General features: G+C 38.2%; 1 non-coding gene across 1 annotated transcript; it reads right to left on the bottom strand.

Annotated features, from left to right (window-relative positions):
• Window positions 1–8,760: 8,760 nt before the first annotated feature.
• TRNAS-AGA (transfer RNA serine (anticodon AGA)) lies at window positions 8,761–8,842 on the bottom strand. The gene has a single exon. It is a non-coding gene; the product is annotated as a tRNA-Ser (tRNA).
• Between the last annotated feature and the right edge of the window lie 10,120 nt (window positions 8,843–18,962).

Genomic DNA, 18,962 nt, shown 5'->3' with positions numbered 1-18,962 from the left:
ATCTTCACCGGTCAATACATTCGCTACACATCAACATAATTAAACCGTTATGAGGACATGGATTTCCATCTTCAAAATCATTGAAGCAATTACTGTCGTCCTACCTGTTATAAAAATATATCAGTTCGGTAATAAATCAAAATGTGTAATGTTAAAAGGTGATAAGTAAGGCTAAAACTGAAGAGGCTAATTATAATAACCAAGAGGGTATGGAGAGAAAAGTTAGTTAAAATGAAATATATAAATACACACAAAGAAAGCTAGTTACTTGTTTAATCATGATATATGATATATATAGCTTATAAAATGCATCAGAGAAGATATTAAACTTGAACAAAGTCAATGCCTTATTATTTTAATTTAATTAATAATGTAATTTCCCAGAGCCACCATCATGATGCAAAAAATGAGGGGTATTACTTGATGAATTCATCATGATTCATGTTAAAGGTCAACTATAAAAATATTTAATCGGAGAATATTGAAATGCATATATTAATATGGAGGCAACTAAGTCGAAAAATCTTATTTAATTGATGACCATTCATGTTAAGATTGTTTGGGACAACATTCCGTTTGTAATCTACTCAGATACTCTACGAATCTATTCCGTCGAGAAGTGTAGCCGAAAGCTGTCATGCAAAACATATTATTTTATGTTGAGACATGTCAAGACCATCGAACTGAACAATTTGGTTAATTTGTTTAATAGTTGTTTGCATTTCCACCAATGTATATCGCTGATTAAAATACATGTAGGCATTGAATATTTACTATTTTCTAATATTATACTTAGTTATTAACTTCATAGCTCTGAAACGTTAATCAGTTGATCGCAGACAATTTTATATAAAATTTCTTAAAACCGAGCCATTTAAAATAATTATATCACTGGGTTCCAGGAAACTAAGGTAATTTAGTATGATAACAATGTTCAAGTATGATCTGATCACAGTTAAATAAAATATATAATGTATATCACCATGTTGACATTTTTATATCAGAATAACACACATTTGTTCACAATTCGTAGTATTACCGTGACTTAGCGCTTCTCAAAATGATATACTAAATAAAATATAAATTATAAGATACTAAAAAACTGTTGCTATTACTATTATAAAATTGTTAAACAGTCTATCTGTTAAATTCGATACGCTTTACTGAGTTATTCAGTGCTGAATAGCTCTCATTTTCTTTTTTTTATTTCAAGAATTCTACTTATATTGCTACATTATATTAAATGTGATGATTTTTATGTTGACAATAAAGAATAGTCTGCATCACCAAACAAAATAAAACAGTAAATTGTAAGTCTCAGTCGTAAATGCAGATCAGCAATCAAGTGTTAGAGTATAAGATCCTAAGGAGGAAAAATTGAAAAACTATATGAATTGACACAAAAAAATGCCATTTCCAATCCACTTTAACATTGGGATTCCATCACTTGCCATATAAAAAGTTTCCTGTGACGTATTGTAGGAGAGCCATCCACATCGACAGTACCATCGGCAGCTCGCCGAACTAAGTAATATCATCAACGCCATTTTGAGGCTGCAACACTTTCCATCCACATGGAAACATGCATTCATCGCAGTTATCCCCAAAAAAGGAGCTAAGTCATCACCTTCTGACTACAGACCTATCAGCCTACTAAGTTCCATTTCCAAGCTGGCTGAAAGAGCAATTCTTTATGCCCTCAATGATTTTACGAAGACAAACAATATCATTCCAGATGAGCAATTCGGGTTCCGCGCTAAACATTCAGCCGTTCATCAGGCCCATCGGCTGGCCGCAAAAATCAACTGTGCTTTTAACCGACGTGAAAAACTTGGAGCGGTCTTCTTGGACCTAACCAAAGCCTTTGACAAGGTTTGGCACGAAGGCTTAGTGGCGAAATGCATCCGATTAGGTCTACCTGATGACCTAACAGCTCTTATCAAATCATTTCTGTCAGGACGATCGTTCCAGGTGAAGATTAAAGATATTCTCTCTAGCCGGAAAACCATCGACGCAGGAGTTCCACAAGGCTCCCCACTGGCACCCGCTCTATTTAATATCTTTCTTTCAGATATCCCTAGGAGACCACAAGTTGAGGCTGCTTTTTACGCAGACGACACTGCTTACTTTGCTTCTTCAAGAGTAGCACCGCACATCCGAAGCAGACTCCAAAAACAACTCGATGAGATGGTCCAGTGGTTACATTTCTGGAGGTTGCAGGTCAACCCACAGAAAACCCAGGCCATCTTCTTCCACAAGAAGCATTTTGCACCGAGCATTTCGCGTCTTAAAATCGAGAACGCAGAAATCCCATGGTCAGAAGAAGCCACCTATCTCGGTCTTATCTTCGATCGCAAATTTAGGTGGAATTCCCACATTCAAAAGTCCCTCCATAAAGGTCAAGGTATTGTTAATTTGCTGTTCCCGCTTATCAACAGAGCCAGCAGGCTTCCTCTATCTATAAAATCTCTCCTGTACAAGATGCTGGTTCGATCAGTCGTTCTATACGGCTCCAGTGTCTATCTAAAATACGTTTCCCCTAGCCAGGTGGAACGTCTCCAAGTGTTTCAAAACAAAATTCTCAGGAGAATTATCAATGCCCCATGGTTCGTCAGGAACAATCAAATTCATAGAGAAACAGACGTCCCCCAAGTTCACGATTTTATATCCGAGGTTTATTCGAGATATTTCTCCACTCTTCATCTCTCGGACAATAGATGTATTACCGAGCTGGCCGATATTTCAGGCCAATAACTCATTCGGCTCTTCGTAGCCTTATTCTATCATAGCCGACACTACCCCGTCGTGCTCTAACTCCTAATTGTCTCGACCTTCTCCGGCGAGCGATTAACTCATGTACCGCAAGCTGCGTGGTGTGATAACGACGCCACGTCCTTGCCTGGCCCTTGTGCCTCTTAACGGTGTTACCGGTTACGGGCACCCTCCTTACTAACAGTAAGAAGTATCAGTTAGGGTCGTTGGATCATCTGATAGGGTGGGGTTTAGTGGGTAGCCCAGAGGCAGCCTCCACATAACCAGTCCAACTCGCTTATTCTTGCGGGTCTTCCCGACCAGGTATCCGTAACAGGATTCCCCAACCCGGTTCCAGGCCAAAAAAAAAAGACAGTACCGTGACTATGGTGAGATGTATGGTGTTACCTAGCCCATTACTAGTATATTATGTAGCTATTGAAACCGAATGAAACTGTTCTTGCAGCGACGTCAACTCAGCAAAGATGCAAAAAAACTCGCAATAACGAACAACAGTTAAAACTGAATGTTCGTGGTTAAATGATTTCTTACTATTATGACATAATAAATGAAAATATGTTTATTATCACACAATTACATTTTTTTAAAAATCGTCAGCAAGGCGAACAGTTGCTGGTGCAACAGTCTAAAGCAATCAAAATGAGGTAACCCTAGGGTTACCGCTCTTGAAAAAAGTATGTTTAATAAAATTTAATTTCTGTAAATAAATAATTTTGTCAGTTAAACCAGATTTATTTTTACAGCAACCTTGAATGCTTCTATCTGGTGATTATGCTGACCAAGAAATATTCTCGATGGTATTCTGATTCTCCTAAAATCAAGACTGAATATTTTTGTTTCTGTGCATGGAATCATTACAATATTGGAATATGGCAGTGTTTGACAGCAATATTCTAGTCATAGTAAAAACTTCATCGCGCATTCTATATTTAGAAATAATTCTACGACCAATTCTTTTTGAATTATAAAAAACAAACATTTTTTTGGTCGATTTTTGAACACGAACTTGTTTGAAAACCGAAGAGCCAGGCTCCCACCAATGATGAACGGATGGACAAAATCCTCTTCATCCTATTTAACATTGTTCAAATGTTTAGGACAAAATTGTTAACTGTTTAAACTGTTACTACATCTGCACAAACAGTTTCATTCGGTTTTAGTACCAATGTAGGTAATATATTAATGGCCTAGGTAATACCACGTATCTTGCAGATCTCATCATATGTACAGCACAGTCAACGTGGATGGCTCTGCTTGACTATCGTAATAGACTACCTTTTCGTCGCCAGTCGCAATAATCAATGGCAAGCAATGAAACCTGTAAATGTAAAATTTTGTTAAAAATATTGGAAATAGCATTTTTGGGACAATTCATGTAGTAGCCATTTCACTCCATTAGAATCTTTCCAATGACATGTACTGTCCTTAGACTTGTTCTAATATCCAGGCAGTTCTTTGTTTTCACCATGAAATTCACCATTTTTCGTTCGTTGATAATAACAACAATTGGGATATAATGAGATATACGATTCCAAATAAGTTTTTGAAAGTTTTAGACAGATTTTAGACAGGAAGTAGGGAAATAAAAAAATGTCGAAAATGAAAGCTATTCAACGGAATAACTCAATAAAACCAATCACATTTAATAGGTAGACTGTTTAACAATTTTATAACAGTAATACTAACAGTTTTTAAAGTATATTAAAGAAAAAGTAATAATAGCTTGATTGTAAGTGAAGTGTTACAAATATTTTATATCATTTTGATAAGCACTAAGTCAGGGTAATACCAAGAATTGTGAAGAAATGTATTATTCTAACATATATATCAAAATGTTTGATATACATTATATATTTTATTTAAACTGTGATCAGATCATATTTGAACATGTTATCATAATAAATTTCCTTAGTTTCCTGGAACCCAGTGATATAATAATTATTGTAAATCGCTCAGGTTTTAGAAATATAATATAAACTTGTTTGGTAACTTGTTAACGATTATATGCTACCAAGTTAATAATTAAATATAATCTTGCTAATGCTAATAATATATATTAAATGCCTGCATATATTTTGATCAGCGATACCTACTGATGAAAATGCAAATAAATGTTAAACAAACGAAAAATCTTCGACCACACGTTGTAAGAGTTGTGATAGGTATACTGTTGTAGTTCGAATGGGAAGTCCTGTCGCACTCAGTGAACCCTCTAGACATGACATCTTTAATTAAAACTTGTTCAAATCGATGAAGCTAAATAAGATTTTATCGCTGCTAAATCAACATGGTTATTTTAATAAGATGTCCCCATACTGCTTGAAATATAGGAAATAATTGTATGAAATAACATCAACTAAAAGGATTAATATATATTGTATGAACTTTTTTCAATAAATGTCTTTTTAAAGTGACAAAATGATCAGAGTACATAAAATTCTATATACAGCTTACATTGGTTAGCATTGTGGAAAAAAGTAATGTACAATTAAGAAAACTTTATTGACATCAATATTGTTTTTTATTAAGGTGAATAGCTTTTTCTATGTCTGTGATATGACAAGATGCTTAAAACTATATGGTTATATGTTACATCTTGCTTGACAAGTTTATTTCATCATATATTTGACCTATTCCATATGCAAGCACTTTACCAGTTCCAACTCTTGTAGAAAATGAAGAGAATACAAACTATGAAACAAGAAGAAGAAGCTTTCAACCTGCCAAGATTGTAATTTTGAAAAAGCATATTGCTCCTTGTTATCTGCGCTAAAACTTATTATTCAAAAGCTCAAAGCTCAATTTGTTCAAACCAAAACTAAATTTTCGGCTGTGCGTATAGACGTATTATCATTTTGGAATATGTCAGTGTCTGACAGCAACATCCTAGTAACAGTAAAAACATCATCATGAGGAATGGCGAGATATTACCTCTCAAATTATACTTGAACCTTTTCCAGGATTTTTGAGCACGAACTTGTTTGAAAGCCGAAGAGCTAGGCTTCCACCAGTGCTTAGCTTCTTGTTCTGATTCAGAATAGTGGTAGTAAAGCCAAATTTTATTTTAGCAATGGAACTATGAACAGAATCCTTTTCATCCTATTTAACATAGTTCAAATGTTTCGGACAAAAGTGTATTCGAATTATTTTTGTTACACTGTCCATCAGCATTAAACCTTTTTTCGGGTCAACTTGATAACAACAACAATGATTTCAAAATAAAAAATGAAATGTTTGGGATATGAATACAAGGTGCTCCCCGGTGTTGAAATTTTGATCAAGCTATGTTTAAACATTGTAGTCAATTTTTTGTAATATAACAAACTTATACGCTCTTAACTAGCCAACGCATAACTGTAAATTATGAAGTACGTCAGATACAAATAATAATTCAGTTTAATAATTAAATGTGACCTTTAGAAGTAGTACATGCAACATACATCGGTTGGCATGGTATATTTTATATTCTTGGCGTTCGTGTAAATGTATCTTTCATATTCTTTTAGATGCCATACCCGATAAACAAGTCTCCGTCTATCGCAGCGACTTTTCCTCAAATCTATGCTAAGTGGCGTTCTGCCATAAATCCCCGTTATTTTCCCTAATTTATTTTCTTATCAAATTAGTGATAGTCGGTTCTACATCCTCCATTTCAACTCCATCAATTAAAATATGGAAAGTGGGAATGAAATTTTAACTGAAACTATTTCATTTTGGTGTTTCATGTTGTCGTAATAGCTGGGAATATATTCTGGAGGCGGTTAAATAGTCATGGGAAATGAATGTCCTTTAAATGTACGACATATATTTAGTATATGACGTGGTAAGGTGTAGATTTTAATCACGACTTTCTCCCGCCGGTATACAAGATTCAGGTAAACAGATTGCATCAAAAATGACATCTACATTTATTTTTCCTACCAGAACGGGACTATCGGGAAGAGTATTCCGTGTTTTTCCGTGTTATTTATTTGTTACGTTGTTCGTTGTCGACTGGTCTAGAATGTTGAGACCCATCGGCTTTATCTTAGTCTCTGGGATAATAATGTTATGTATTAACACTGTAATTTTTCTGTTAAATCCACCTCAATACACTGCGCAACACAAGATAAAATGGTTTGACTCTTTTGGGCATATGTATGTGCTCATGTCCTTTTACAATTCTCTTCATTTCTTGAGAGACAGTCGGTATCTAAAGGTCTCGTATATGTAAGTCATCGCATATTATTTCTGTGTACCTACACTTCTCCGGCCTTTGTTCTGTAAAATTTGTTTTGTGTTTATATTAGTTTTTGCGGAACATCTCCATAATTACATTTCCTATCTACATATAAGTTTCAATACTTGCTTGTATAATAGTAATTTAGAATGTACTGATAATTGTAATTTTCTTTTTTCTTAATTAATACATTTTCTTATATTTAAACTCCAGTTCTTTCCTTTTCTTTTTTTATGTTTTGTGTTAAGATTCATTCCGAGATAATTAACGTTGTTGTAATATGGAATTGTGGTATATCACATGTGTGGAGTAGGTACAGCATTGGCCTCAATACGCTTCCTTGTGGTACAACTGCTTTAGATTCTTTTCGGCTACAATTCCGACGCTTTTCGCGGCAGGCTCCAAGCCCAACTGAACCAGGTGATTGCATGGTACAAATGATGGCGGCTGCAGATAAACCCGAGCAAAACTCAGACGATTCAGTTCCACCACAAAAAGAAGCTCCGCGCCTATTGCCTTCAAATCGATGAAGATCGATGACCTCAGTCTCTAGTTCGATCGCAGGTTCCAATGATCAGCCCAAATCCAGCACAATATTTGCAAAGACAATGGCGTGTGGGGTCTCCTCTTCCCACCCCTCTGCAGAAATAGTAAACTCCCAATCCTTCAGAAAGCGACTTTGTAAAAATGCTAGTCCGTCCAGTCTGCCTCTTTGGAGCATAGGTGTGATACAGGTACGTCTCTGAGAGACAACTTGCACTACTTCAAGTGTTCCAATCTAAAAAATTACGCGCATTACTCAATGCTCCATGGTTTATGAGGGTTCCCCCTAGATGCCTTAGAACACGATAGCATCTTGGTAGATAACCAATTACGACAATCTCAGTCGTAACCCAGGATCTCCGTCGCCCGCAAAACACTCCACATTATATTGATCTTCACTTTTTGAGACATTTTGGTCATAGGATCCATTACTAATATTCACTGTAGCTGCAACACGCTAAGCGCCATTGAAGCAGGTCTAATCTTCGCAGCAGGGATAGCAATTTCAACAAAGGAGGTCAATATTATTTTAATTTTAGGTATGGAAGCAAATGTCCATCTGAAAAATGCAGATAATGTTGTAAATAGAAGCACCAAAATCAAAACACAACCACAAACATTGCCTATAAACTGTATAAAAGGTATGTTTTAGCAACATGATGAGTGATTGAGTGATTCTATAGGAGTATGAGCTTTTTTTTAATAAAAAGAAACTTCTGGAGTCTTTTACTCAATTAAAAGATTTAAAAAATATATTGAATTGTATTTTTATTTTACTGACTGTGTATATACGAGAAACATTTTGAACTCTATGCTTTTAATCACCTCAACTGTCAATAATAACAGTAAATAACCATGAATAATACCACGGGTAAATAATTATAAATACAAAGTGATCTAACACACCGGACAAATTCCCCAAGTAAAATCCCGTAGAACGAAACGTAGAGTTAGAACTATTTTTAGTTCGGTAAGTCGCGATTTAAATGAATGGATCGCGTCCAGACAGTTCGTTAAGTCTGCTACAGTGCCAAACTTTTGCAAAAAGGACTTAAAAATAAATCGAATGCCATTTTTCTTGGTAAAAGGAGAACGGCATAGATTCCGACCAAAAACTTATCACTTAAAGTTTCCCTGTTAGAAATAGTGGTTGTATTAAATAAAATGTTAAATTGGTGTACGATATTTAAGAAAAATAATGAATTAAAATTTTAAAAAAGTTAGTTCGCAGTCGGTAGGATTCGAACCTACGCTCCCAGAGGGAATCTGATTTCTAGTCAGACGCCTTAACCGCTCGGCCACGACTGCTTGCTAATATTTTTAATAATTACCTAACAGGTAATAAGAAATAATAAGTTATAATGAGTCCTTATTGTTTTAAGGAAATAATATTAGCCAGTAAAAAGGTAAATATTGCCGTTACGATACTTTGTTCGTCAATACTTTGTAGATTATTAAAACTTTGTTAGAGTCTCTCGAAGAGTATCATGTTGACGTAGTTGAGAGACGAATATTATCACTTGTAGTACCTTGCATATTGTCAGCTAGTGCATATTATAATGTTTTGTTGAATGTTTGTATTTTAGTTACGAAAAAATAAAATTATTTGTTACAAATCAGTGTGATTATACTCAAAATAAGCTCAAGGTGGTTTTGTGGTCATGTATTGCTATTCAATGTTATTCACTGGCAGTATATATTGAGTTGTGAAAGAAGAAGCTGTTTAAGGAAGGCGATTCTTGCCGTAATTATTATGTTATTCCATATTTACGGTGTAATGAAGTATTTGCATGTCTATCACCGCACAGGAGAGAAATATTATTCCAGATCATCAATTTGGCTTCCGTGATGAAAACGGAACAACAGAACAAATACATAGATTAGATAACCAAATGAAAAAGAAACTTGAACGATAAAAAATAATGCTCACTGGACTGCATGTTAAATTGAAAAAGCGTACCTCACAGACAGACATTTTATTGTCACACAGGGTGACGAATACACTGACTTACACCCAATGTACTCGGGTGTTCCACAGGATAGTGTTCTTGACCTACTGTTACATCTTATGTATATAGCTGACCTACCGACCTCAAGAAACACTACTGTTGCAACATATGCTATCGATACAGCGGTTTTATCATCACGAGGATCCAATATCAACCATAAGAAACCTCCAGTTTCATCTTAACAAAGTTGAGTTGTGGTTGAGAAGGTGGCGTATCAAAGTAAATGAGACAAAATCTACCCATATGACATTCACCCTTTTATAGAAGAACATATCCCTCATCCGTCAGTCAGAATAATCATGTACTTCCGCAAGCAGACAACGTTAAATATCTGGGAATGTAATTCAATCGACGTTTGACGGAAAAAACATGTAGTGTCAAAATCCAAACAGCTTGGGCTTAAACTAAACCAAATGTATTGGCTAATAGGGCGTAAATCTAAATTATCATTAGATAATAAGGTTTTGTTGTATCAGTCAATACTTAAGCCCATTTGGACCTATGGTATTGAACTGTGGGGTATTACTAGCAAATCTAACATAGATATCCTGAAGAGGTTCCAGAATAAAGTGTTGAGAGTCATTGTCGATATATCGTGTCCCATATTACGTGTCTAACAAACTGATTCAACACGATATCCCCTTAGAACCCATAAGGAGTGAGATTCGAGCTGCTAGTTCGAAATACTATTAGTGCATCCCAATGCACTCGCCAAACAGTTAAATCTACGCGATGACAGTAAAGTGCGTAGGCTCAAAAGCAAACTACCATACGAACTGATTAAGAGATACGTAGTGAGATAGAATAAGTTAGAATAGTCTTTAGATTAGTTGTACAACAGATCACTTACCGAAGTGATCTTCCTAATAAGTTATATTATATAACGGAAATCATACAATAGTACTTATTGCCTACGGGCATATTGTTGACATTTTAAGAGATTAATAAAAAAATCACATTTTAGTAAGCAAATATTATTAAACTTTCACGAATTTCATGTACATGTTACATGTACGAATTTTCAATGTACGAAATCGATACAGACATGAGATGAAAAGACTGATGTATGTCGAAGTTAATGAATAATATTTGTGAAGAAGAGGTGAATTTAGACATGATAACTAGTAAAGATACTGTTTGTTCAGTGAATGCGATATTATCAACATTGAAGAAGTAAAAATGGATAGTTGTTGATTGTGTACAGAACTCGGAAGACCTGAAGAGTGTGAGGTGCCATCCATGTGAGATCAGTAATCATTGATGAGCAAGAAGTCAACACGGGGATTAGTATGAAGGAGGAGGATTGTATGCAGTCAGCGTGGTCATGAGGTATGTGTTGTCCAGTTGAGAATCGATGAATGCCTTGCAGGTGCAGTGCACTGTTCTGCATTTTCGCTGCTGCATAATTTATGCTGAAGCAAGAGTGGTTTTAAAACGAATTTCGCAAAACTTTCGTACACCCAACGACTATTGGGAATATTTTCGAACGAAACCTAAAACCGAAACGTTTTTTTTTTCATAATAATACGAGCCGGACAGTCCGAGGCAGACGAAACGCGCCAGACTATCGGCCATGAGTTTCACTCTGTTGGCACCTATTACGTCCGCATCGTTGGCTGGGACCAGTCACCACTTCCAAAAGCGTCGCCCGCGGTTTCCGCCGAGCGTTTGAAGCTGGCGCTATCGAGAAATCGTCGTCCTACAAACGACTCCGCGTTATTCGCGCGGACATTCGTCTGCGACCACGTTGCCATATGTTGGCGTTTTGTTTTTTATGTGCCGCAGTCCTGTTTGGGAAATAAAAATTAATCGTATCATACAGATGTTCGATGGAGTGTCGCATTAAACTGTACATTAATGTTGTATCTAGGAATGTGTTGTTTGTATAAGATGGGTGAAGAAGAAATTCCGTTCTACTAAGTGTATTTTTATCTTTGATGCGACTTTTTAGATTTAACCGCATAGTAGAAAATTCAATTTGGGCACAAAATATAAATGGACACAAAAATATTTAAAGGAAACAACACAAAATTTTCAGAGATCATAAACAAATAAATTAAGGATCAAGGATGCCGGAGAGATAATTTTGTCATATTATTAACCGATTTTATAAAAATATAATACTATTTTAGTTATTTCCTAATATTTTATTGCCACTGCCTCTAGCGTATTTGGATCAGGGGAAAAGCCTTGGTTAGAAGGAAAGGTGATTGGCAGCTACACTTTATTTTGGTCGAATCAAAAGGTTCGTCTCTTTCCAAACTTTCCGAAAAACCGAAAAAACACTCAAGCCTTCATAAAGTTGCCCGCGTCGCAGCAACCATCCGCCAGGCGCTAAGAAAAGGTCGCAAAGCTGTAGACATCTTGCTAAATGTTCTTCTTTTCAGCTCTTTACATGGCTGATGTCCCACTTCACAAATATTCCCACACAGCATTTCAGCTACTCAGGCTATTCTGTTACGCCGTAAGAAGGAGTTCCGCGTTTATCGCCTCCAAATCGAAAAAGTTCCTATCCCCTGACTCCAGAAGGTATCATACATCAGTCTTCAGTTCCACCGCAGTTTCCAATGGTCAGCCCAAATACAGCACGCTATTTGCAAAGGCAATGGCGTGTACAGCCTACTATTTCCACTCATCTGGAGAAAAAGCAAACTCCCAGAAAGCGACTATGTATACATCATTTTAATGCAGTCCTTCAGCGTTATTGTAACTTTTTCTTTGATTCCGCAAGCCGTTTTTTGTCACTCGTATTAAAATTAACGCCTTTAAATCATTGACGCCATAATTGACAATTGGAGTGTGAAGGAGCATGATCACTATTAGTTTCTAAAAATACTTGATGGGCTTCGACATCAGATTTCTTCAAATCAAACAACGAAACTAAGGAGTGTTAAAAATGTTATTTTAAGCGTACCATGAGCGTTCCATATATTCTTCATAATCCAGTAATAAATGGAAAACAGTTATTTTATGTAGAGAAATGTCTAAACTATCTCAGTTAACAGTTAGTTTCGTTTAACCGTTTCATCAATGATGTAATCAACGTATCGATGATCAAAATACATGTAAAAACCTAATAGATAACAGGATAATGGATAAATGGTATTGTCGCAGGTTATGGTGTCAGCGTATCTTGTGCGTTAACATTTTGGTACAAATTGTACCATTGCTATAATTGTTGCTAATAGTAGAACTCGCCGAGGTTGGTATTAATATTTTGAGTCTCATAACAAAAAGACAATAAGTTATTAACGAGAACCGCTCTATCATTTTTCGAAGAATTCTCCATCATAATCATTACAATTTGCATGCGCTTGAATCATTCATCGTAACACGTTTTTCGCTATGACTGAAGTACATCTAAAACATGGTTTTCGGATGCCATCTTAAATAAAAAGTCAGTTGGTGCCAAATCAGGTCTGTATGGAGGATTACCCATCAATTTGACCTTTTGGCCAGTCAAACAGTTGTCAGTTGTTTCAACCGACGTGCGATAGCTTGAACTGTCATGGTGAAGAATGATCTTTAGTTGCCGCTTCTTCTTTTGTATTTCACTAGGCACTTCTAGTAAGCAAATGTTTGTAGACCATTCAGAAATCACCGTTCTATTTTGCTCTAACTCACCATATCCAGTTATTCCGAAGGAACAGAAGATCATTTGGTTCGACGTGCTTCGCGCACCAATCGCTTTTGTCGAATTTTGTTCGTTTTGGAAGACCCGCACAATGGATGGTGGTTTTGGTTGGGGTCCGTATTAATAGACATAGTGTATAAACTCATGATAAGTAACATGACGAAATTGCAAAATCAATCCATGCACCACATCAATGATTCCGATTACAACAACGGTTTAGTGTAAACTGACAGGGCTCGGGAATGGAGGTAAAACGAAATGAACTAGTGGTGTTTACGTTATGTGACCGTTATTTATTGAAGTAATATAAAAATGTGGAAAATACAAGATAAATAAAACGGATGGCAGCGGTGTTACCTGGTGACGAGGCTAGGGCAGTCGATGGTGGCATGTCTAAACCAAACGATGGTCGGTTACTCAATGAATGAAAATACCCTTCAATAACATCCCAGATAACACCTCCCGTCTTCAACATCTGGGATTATATTTCTAGGTATTTTGTAGATTATTATTCCACTATGTAAAATTCGACATGCCTCAAGGTCGCCGCACGATCTTCACAACTTTCGTCCATGAGCGAACTGCGGATACGGTTATATTCTTTATACCACCATTTTACGGTGGCCATAGATGGAACTTGATCATTAAAAGTCAATGTAAGTTAATGGATACATTTCTGTCTTGATGATTCACGTTAAAACTCGAATCGCACGAAAAAATCATCGCACGAAAATATTCAAAAATTAACTCTATTTTTTCACCAAGACAAAAATTGTCAACAAAATTGTCAAAAAAAAGTCATTGCAAACAAAACAATTTGTGCTCAATTGACAAAACGCTCTGTAAAAGTTATTAGTATTGTCAAATCTCAAAACATAAATAGAAACCTTCATTTCATATTATTGCTATAAGTAGCAATAAGTAGTTTTGAATCACTAGGTGTAATTCTTAAATAATATTTGGAACAAAGTCTTGGAATTGGTCTTTTGCTGATGTCGCCTCGCGTAAAAACATAAATAGAAACCTTCATATTATTGCTATAAGTAGCAATAAGTAGTGTTGAATGCAAGGGAGAACCTCACACTAGGCATGTTCGTGAAAGTCTTCGTTCGACCTTCCTCATAATGGGGCATTGAGTAACGCGTGAACTTTTTTGGACTGGAACACTTGGACTAACGCAAGTTGTCTCTCAGAGCCGTACCTGCGTCAAACATGTGCTCCATAGAGGCAGACTGGATTATAATTTTGTATAGAGTCGTTTTCTGGGGTATTAGGAGTTTACTTTCTCTGCAAAGGAGTGGGAAGAGTAGACTGTACACTCCATTGGTTTTTGGGCTGACCATTGGAACCTACGGACGAACTGGACCAAGGTATGTTACCTGCTGGAGCCAGGGGATAGGGACTGCGGATAGGAGCGATTTGGATGCGATAACCGCAGAACTTCTTCTTGCGGTGGCTATCTCCAGCCGTCAGAATTTGTACCACACAATCGTCTGGTTCGGGACTGTAACCGATGATAAAGAAAACTGTATTATCTGTATAAAATGCTATATGGGAATGCTTGTGCTGTGGGAAATCAGCCATATAAAGGTTAAAGCGTAAAGGGGGTAAAGAAAGCACGGAAGCGCTAAGGAAGTGGTACTATTACAAGGTGGTACAAAAAAAAAAGAGAGAGACGTTGTCGTGACGGTTTTTTATTGCCCAGAACCACATGGTTGCACATCCACCAGCGTTGCCAAATTTTGAATTTAATATAGATGTAATAGTGGTAGCCTAAAGGGTTGTAGCGGTTGTGATCACCCGTTATCAGTACCATTAATTATCGAAACCATTTTTATCGGTATTACTGTTTATCAGTACTATGATCCGAAAGTTAATACCATCATATAAATCATATTTTATTATTTCTTGGTATTAAAAAAATCTGTCGTGATAATTATCAAATCCCGTTACATTTCATACCTAATCTTTACACCGGCAAGTGTTCGTTCGGAAAGGCAACCATAAATTATCCCAGGTGAGCAAAATATATGTTATCAAATGGCTAATAGTTTTAATAGATAAATTTCAATTATCATCTGGCAATTATTATAAGGAATATTTATCTATTTTTTCAGTAGATATAATAAATATATTCTAAACGTGGCAACGTCGCGATTCTGGCGTAACGTGACTAGCGCGCGTGTTTGTTTACATCCTGGACGAGCGGCCACGCGCTCGTCCTGCTGAGTAAGTCAATGACGCGGCCCTCGCGTCCTGACTCATCGTCGCCGCTATCATTGGCTAATTGGACGCCCATTGTTGCACTTTAGCCCGCATCATAATTCCGACGCGGCGCTCCAAATAATCGACGTGTATCAATTAGTCCTAGGTTTTTTTCCTGCTGCGGCTCTGCGAAATATGGTCATCGGGAAACCTGAATGGTCTCGGCGATCTATTGTGCGCGCACGTGTTGACCGGATGGCCAAATCGAGGAAAAGGAAAAAGAGGACCGCACCGGCTACTTGCGCATTCTTAAGAGAGTCGACGACTTCCTCCGAACGTGATCGTAACGAATTGGAGCCGTCGGCGGACGTGGTGCGACTTTTTTAATCCCCGAAGACGCTGGCCGGTCACGTGGACGACAACGGAAATTATACGGTGAAAGCCGGGGGCTTCTCCTCGCCCATTATTCTCGTGGTCTCTCGGTGAGACCGACCGACAAAGGATCACTCCATCATTGTCCGCTTGCCCGTAAATATTTTCGTATCGGTTACCTAACTATATTCACCCGAAAAAAGGTAGCATCTGAGGTTTGAACCAACAAAATCCGCAATGATCTTGCGGATTTTCCAGCTTATATTTATCCATAATAAAACAAATGATAAAACTTAAGTTAGAATACAATATCGTCTTATTATTTGTAAAGCATTTCCAACAGGTTTCACTTTTCAGTATTTTTGTCATATAGGGCTAATACGACACAATTATTATGGCAAAAGATATATCTCTGCCTAGAGCAATAGAAAAAGTACAAGTGGAGTCAACAAAATCTACAAATGGACGAAAGATTGGAAAATTTATTGGAAGTTAATTTTGCATTGAGGCCAAAAAAAAACTTAATTATATCAGTCGATTCATCAAGCAGAATCAGATAAATATCTTGGAATCCATCTTGACGGTAGATTAAATTGGAAACATCACGTTAGACAAAAAGCAAAACACATTAAAACCAAAATAAAACTTTTTTTTTTTTTTTTTTTTTTGTTCTGGCCTAAAAACCAGGCGGTGGAATGCATGACGCATACCTGGTCGCGGAGACTTGCCCTGGAGTGACAAGTTGGACCGGGTTATGTGGGACTGCCTCTGGGCTTACCAATACACTAAACCGAAACCGCCTCACAGTTGACCCCTGTGGATCACTACTGCTACTGCATTAAATTTGGGGGTATGGCACCCGCTGATCGGGCAGCCGTTATTGGGCACGAGAGCCCGGCGATTCTATTGATTCGCGAACCTGAGCTAACACACAACTGGGTACTGTTGTATGGGGGCAAAAGTTATGACTGTAGCGACGGATGAGGTCGTTTCAGCCTGGAAAAGGGGGAGAGCTTAGCGGTGACGCGGTGCTAAGCTCCCAGCATGTCGACCAGCTCGCGAACAAGCGCGTTTTCAGAAGAACTTGAGCTGAGTTGTTGTTTGTGGAATGATTGAGATATGAAGTGCTTGATTTCTGGAGTGTCAGTTTCCCTATGGATTTGATTATTTCTGACAAACCATGGAGCGTTTAATATTCTCCTGAGGAGCTTATTTTGGAAAACTTGAAGCCGTTTGACCTGGTTGGGTGTAACAAACTTGAAGTAGACATTAGATCCGTAGAGGAGTACGGACCGAATTAACATCTTGTAAAATAAGCATTTGATGGAGATGGGAAGCCTGCTAGAAGGGCAGATCAGAGGAGATAGCAGGTTTGCTATCCCCGAACCTTTTTGGATTGCTTTCTGGATTTGGGAATGCCAACCGAACCGCCGGTCGAAGTGAAGACCTAGGTACGTGACGTTATCCAGCCATGGAATTATTGCGGTGTCGATCTTAAGTTGCGAGACGCGCAGTGCGTAACGCTTCTTGTGGAAAATGATGGCCTGGGTTTTCAGGGGGTTGATTTGCAACCTCCAGAATTTGAACCACTTGACCGCATGATCGAGCTGCTTCTGTAAACGCTCATGAATTGTAACTTCGAACCTGGCGGCCGTGAAGAAAGCAGTGTCGTCAGCGTAAAAGGCGACGTCAATATGCTCTTTTCTCGGCATATCTGAAATAAAGAGATTAAATAAGGCTGGGGCCAGCGGGGAACCTTGAGGTACGCCAGCATCGATTTGTTTACGACTGGAAAGTGACGCCCTGATCTTGACCTGGAAAGATCTGTCCGAGAGATAGGACTTGATGAGAGCGGTTAGGTCTTCTGGGAGGCCTAACCGCACGCACTTTGCGAACAATCCGTCGTGCCAGACCTTGTCGAAGGCTTTGGTTAGGTCCAGAAGAACTGCTCCAAGCTTTTTACGTTGGTCAAGAGCATGATGGATGTGTGCAGCCAGACGGGAAGCTTGATGGACGGATGAGTGGTGAGCGCGAAAGCCGAATTGTTCATCTGGAGTGATGTTGTTTTCCTTTGTGAAAGAGTTGAGAGCGTAGAGTATTGCCCTCTCGGCAAGCTTCGAAATGGCGCTGAGAAGGCTGATAGGCCTGTAATCAGATGGAGATGATTTTGCTCCTTTCTTGGGTATAACCGCTATATGTGCGTGTTTCCAAGACGCCGGGAAGTGTTGCAGTCTCATGATGGAGTTAATAATGTTTGCCAGTTCTGCGAGTTGCTTATGCGGGAGCTTTTTTAACTGGGTAATCGATATTCCATCGAAACCTGGAGATTTTTTGGTTTGAAGTTTGCCGATCATAGTCTGTAGAGACTTTGGAGATACAAAATGGTTGAGAAGAAAGGCGGGGGTTACTGGTCTTTTGACGGAGTTGGATTCGTTGATGACAGTGTCAATGTCTTTAGTTTTAGTGTTCTGTGCGGGTGGGAGGCATTTCATTTGAGCTTCGTAGGTCTCTGCAAGGAGCTCGACTTTTTCTTGGTCAGTGACTGCAAAATTTCCTGTAACCGCTGACTTCAGGGGAGGGATGACATTGTGCGTCTTCCCCACGAGGCATTTGGAGACACGCCAGAAGGAAGGGGGGCCATCCAGCCTTTGGTCCGCGAGAAATGAGTTCCATTTCATTGCTCGCCAAGTCGAGACGGCCGCCCTTACCCTCTTGCATGCTCTGTTCGCCTCCCTTTTGTCTGCAGCATCAAGGGTGAATCGGGCTAATCTGCATAAACCGTTTTTGATGCGAATTTCACGTTTAAGAGAAGCGGGAAGATTGTTTTTCCACGGCTGGGGTTGTGATGAAATTTTGACTGTGGAAGATTCGTGAGCAGACTGAATATCACGAGTTAGCTTGAGTACGGCTTCCTCGAGGTGTTCTGGTGTGTTAATTTTCGGAATTGGATCGGATTTCAGGAGAAGAGATTGGTAGTTTTTCCAGTCGGTTTTTTTCCTGAATCTTGTTAGTGGGACTTGAGTGGTGGCGCAGTTTCCGAGTTTGAGAAGGATCGGACGATGATCAGAGTCTAGTTCGTCAAGGACTCGAACTTCGGAATCGCGATTTACGTCTTGAAGAATAAAGAAATCTAGGATTCTTGCTGCGCCTTGAGAGACTGTACTAGGGTGATGGGTGGGTTCATCTGGCAAGGCAAGACCGTAGCCCA

The sequence above is a fragment of the Rhynchophorus ferrugineus genome, unplaced genomic scaffold, assembly GCF_030347505.1.
Source record: "Rhynchophorus ferrugineus isolate W39M unplaced genomic scaffold, kcgeb_rfMv2 rfM2, whole genome shotgun sequence".
NCBI lineage: Eukaryota > Metazoa > Arthropoda > Insecta > Coleoptera > Curculionidae > Rhynchophorus > Rhynchophorus ferrugineus.
Note: the sequence above shows the minus strand (reverse complement) of the source record. Positions and strands in the feature narration are given on the sequence as shown.